This window comes from Echinops telfairi, unplaced genomic scaffold, assembly GCF_000313985.2.
Source record: "Echinops telfairi isolate 266 unplaced genomic scaffold, ASM31398v2 ScPeMD7_7424;HRSCAF=8462, whole genome shotgun sequence".
In the NCBI taxonomy this organism is placed as follows: domain Eukaryota; kingdom Metazoa; phylum Chordata; class Mammalia; order Afrosoricida; family Tenrecidae; genus Echinops; species Echinops telfairi.
The window spans coordinates 1833422-1838298 of record NW_022111324.1 but is presented as its reverse complement, the minus strand read 5'-3'; positions in this window follow the sequence as shown (position 1 = coordinate 1838298).

Here is a 4877-nt window from a genome sequence, read left to right as displayed (position 1 = left end):
CAAATATATTATATGAGGATGGGGAAATAGATCTATGAGCCTACATTTATAGGTTTAGTATTAAGGTAGCAGAAGGACATTGGGCCTCCACTAAATCTTGTTATTTTTATAAGAGATAATAATAATGTTTCCAAAATTACACTGGGGTTCATAGAAATAATACTTATAAAATGGATTTTGAGCTCTGACTTGATTGTAGTCCTAATATAAGAACAATTAATTGTATGGCATTTTGCTGCTTGGTACCTCCCCTCATGAATAGATCACTAAAGACATGGGTGCCATAGCAAAGTGTGGTGAAGAAACCAGAGGGAGTCCAGCTGTTATGAATAATGGTGTCTGGGGTATTAAAGGCTCTCAAAATGAGCCACCGTATATGTTAGGAGTCAGCTACGTCTACATGAAAGGAGCACACCAGCCTGTGTGATGCAAAGATGGCTAATAATAACATCCAAACCTGGAGAAGGGAATGGTACCAGGGTCTAAATCCTTAATACTCAGTTTGCGGAAAGCTGTGAGTGATAGTCGCAGCCAAAAATCCATTTGCCACGTTCCTAATTGAGATGAGCCTCCAGTGAATCCCCAATGCAAGCCCCACTATCATACAAAGAGCATTGTGAAATAGATTCGAACAATTGTAGTTAGACTGGAATGTAACATCTTGTAATTTGATCTCCTTATGGACCCACAGTGAAATTATTCTAACTTTTTAATAGTCCTAATTTCTCTTTGATTAAGGTCTCTGTCAGTTTTATTTGGTCGTTGTTGATGGATCCTTGTTTGTTGTCTCCCTTAGTTTTGTATATTTATCTGCATAGGGAATCTGGGGTGAATGGAATTACGAAGACAGTGGCAGACTTGATGGTTACTTGGAGACACAGAGGGGAGGGAAAGGGAAATGTGGAGTCACCATGTATGTATGAAAAACAGTAGAAAAGAGTCCAAAGTTGATTGTGATGATGATTGCATTGCCCTTCTTGATAAGATTGAACTATTGAGTTAATTATAATTCAATTAAAAATCATCTGGTGGGAATTACAGACACTTGGGTAGAAGAGCCATATTAATAAATTTCACTCCATCACAATTACAGCATTTGCAAGGAGGAAGTGTGGGCTAGAAAGGGAAGAAGATTGATAAGGGGAAGCTCTAGGGCTGGACAGGGTTTTGATTCTATCGTCTTAAAGATTAGCCTGCAAAGTGAAGGATACTGAAAATTTTAACCAGTTGAGTGATAGATCAAACGGCATCTTAGAACACACTATTGTCTAATTGAGGTAAATTAGAAGATATCAGCTAAGGGAAGGCCACGGCAAGAATCCAGGTCGCACACATGGCTGTTTAAATGAAGGGTCTACCACGGCAAGGTGGGGAGAGAGGTGGTGGTAGTTTTGAGGGCTCTTAACACCGGTTCTACCGAGCAGAGTGACTGCTGAAGTAGGCGAGAAGGAGAAAGGTGAGGTGATTCTCAGGTGTCTAGTTTGGGAAACTCCAGGTAAGGTGTGATCATTTACCAAGACCGAAAATAGTAGGGAAGGAGCAACGCTTCATCTAGAGTTTGTAAATGGTCCCAACAGGTGTCCTTTCTAATACCCCCAGATCGCGGAAGAGCAACTCGGAGACCTGGCGAGCAGAATACACACAGACTTGCAGAGGAGATTCCAGAAAAGTGGAAGGAAGAGAGAGTTTCTAGGCATGGTGGTGAGAGAAGAGATGAGCAGGCCTGTGTGTAATGTGAATTAACTCAGATTTGTTTCCCACAATTTGTTGTTATGATTGAGATGATGTCTCATGGAGAGACTGTCCTTGGAAAAGATATCCAACTACAGAAAGGGCAGATGAGTTGATAGAATAATCTGGGAATTTTACAAATAATACCCAAAAAAAAAAATCAACAAAATTCTTGCTTGGCTTTCGTCATAAACATTGCCCCCAAAGTCAACCCTGGAGAGCTGCTCTCCAGAGGTCACTCCCCGTGAATTCCCACGGCCCAACTCCCTGCGGATTCGCACAGGCTGTCCCTTTGGCCAGGCTCACGGAGGGAGCAATCCCCTTGTAGCCTAGGCCTTCTGGTCATTGCTGGCTTCTCTTCAAGCTGAGAGCTGGAAGCAACGTGACCAGGCCCAGGCGCAGAGTTTCTGTTTCCATCTCCGATTCCTCCAGGGGCCGAATGACTCAATTCCTGTGCCATGCTGCCTCATCCAGTGGGAAATAAAACAAAAGAGAGTTGAGATGTCCTTTTGTCCTTCTTTCATCTTCTGTCAAATGAATGAACATATACACCATCAAAACGACTGCTGTCAAATTAATTCCAATTCACAGTGACACTGCAGGCCAGTGTGGAGCTGCACCACAAAGAGTCTGACTCTGGGAGAGGCAGACAGCCTCGTCTTTCTTCCACAGAGTGAGTGGTGGTTTCAGACCAATGAGTTGTTAGTTAGAATCTCAGCGCTTAATCCTATGCACCAACAGGGCTCATAGGCATACACAGTCATACATACAAGGAAGCTTTAAAAATGAATGGAAAATGTAATTGAATGATAATAGAATATTTCCATGAACTTTTTGAAGCCAATGTGTATGGAAAAGAGTTAGTCTGCAGAAAGGGTCAATTCAGAATCTGGCAAATTTGGGGGCCAAAAAACAAAAACAAAAAAGAAAGAAACTAAAAGGCATTCTTAGAGAAGACTTCAGCCTTCACTATCCCATGCTTCCACGGCTTCCAAACTCATTCCTCCTTTGTTCATGGGAAGCTGTCATCTCCCACTTGATCCGATTAGGCAGGATGACCACAACCCAGAAAGAGACTGATCTAGGATGAGCCAGGGAATCGGGGCATGAGATCATAGGAGTATTCAGAATGTCGCTTTCCTTCACATCGTTATTTTGTTCTCTTCGCTATAATTCATGTTTCATGTCTTCCCCTCCCTTTTTTTTAACTTCTCATCCCTTTTCTTATGTTCTCTCATCTTCTCAGCTCTTCCCTTACATTTACATTTCTCTGTTAATCTGACTTTCTTCTCTTAGATTCCTTCTTCCTTTCTCCCTCTCTTTTCCCTTCTCTGTAACTGTGAATAAGAATACCAGAAGCAGTTGACTAGATTTGACTCAAGTTCTAACATGTTTTGGTATGGAATCTTCGATAAATTCCTTAACATTTCTACACTATAGTTTCCTGTCTATAATTGATGCTAAGATACTAACACTTCAGAGGTTTCTGTACCTAAGACATTTTATATAAAGATTAAATAAGATACCAGAAAAACTAGATGGTGCCTGCTTATCCATACTTTCTGCTCTGAAAAGGACCAAAATAGGAATCTCTGGTTAGAGTGGGAGAAAAATGTGGGACAAAATTCAATTATTCAATATAAGAGAGAGAGAGACCTGGCTGACTTATTGGGTAGAGATGAGTGGTGGAACCCTGAGAGTATGGTCCTCAGTCACCCTTTGACCCTTTAAGCCATCCCTGTGGCTTAACTTTCATCCTAACAAGAGATAGACCTGTAAGATGAGCAATAACACCAAGGAGGTACACATCCCCACACTCCCTAAAACACCGAGCACACAAACTTAAAGGGCAACATTTGCCTGAGGATAAAGTTTAGAAGGTAAGATGAGATTGGAAAGAAGTATGAATGGAAAGAATAAACACAGGGAGGAAGCAGGAAAGCTGTTATTACATGGTGGGAATTGAAATCAATGTCAAGAATCAAAATGTGGATGAATTGTTGGATGGAAAGACAATTTGCTATGTAAATTTTCACCCAAGTCACAATAAATAGTTTTTTTAACTATCGTAAAATTGCCATTCAAGAAATAAAATAAATTAGAAAACAAACTAAAAGATTTAATAAGATCTCATAAAATACTCAATATAGGTCTGGCACCTACTATCCCATAAATGTCAAATGCTACTTTTAAATTTGAGATCCACTTTAGAAAATCATGTCCTCACACTAGGCATCAACTCCATTGGTGGGCCTTAGAAATAAAGTGGCTCATGGCCCCAATTCCCTTATCATTTTACCAACAAGGTCTACACAATTAGATTATAATTCTAAGAGAATTATGACAAAAGCCACCTTACTTAATTTTGCCTCTGTTCTGTTTCACCAAAAGAGCAAACCTTGTGTTTTCCTTTTATATCATTTTCCCCAACACCTATCTGATAGAACAGCAAAGCAATGCATACCAAAACAACAGGGACATTGGTAGGCCATCATGTAGCTTAATGTCCAAAGCAGACCCATGTTTTTTAGGCCAGCCTCTAAGTTAAATAAGTGGAGCAATTTTCTTTTTATGCTGTGCTTTTTGAATGTGTCTGGTGACATGAACCAATTTATCTGGCTGACTCTGTTCTCATGATTTTTTGCTCATATGTTTGGCGCAAGCTGATGAGTAATATTTTCCCCTTGAAGGTACATTAAAGGGGTTTTTTCCTTACTCTTTCTTCCTTTGTTTTATTTCATCCTCCAATTATCTGATTTGTAACATAAATCCAAATACTTTTAAAACTGGGCTTTACCGTATACTCATCTGTAGCCTGTGGACTTCAGGCTGCACCTCGCCTGTGAGAATAATGTATCCCTACAGCATAGACGTGGGACTTTGGTTCCAATCCCTGGCCTGGAGGGTGCCCACTGAATGGTGTACCGCAACTGCCATCTACTACCTGTTTTGATGCCCTCCTTGTTTATTATGACAGATATTATCCTGGTAGGTGTAACTCTGCCATTGCGAATGAATATTGTTGGAAGTTTTGCCCCATCGCCCCATGAGCGAACCCCATTGTTTGTGTAAATATGTGTCCAGTCACTTAAAAGTTTAATCTTTACAAGTCAACAATTCATGTATTCTGATATGAAGCCAGCCTG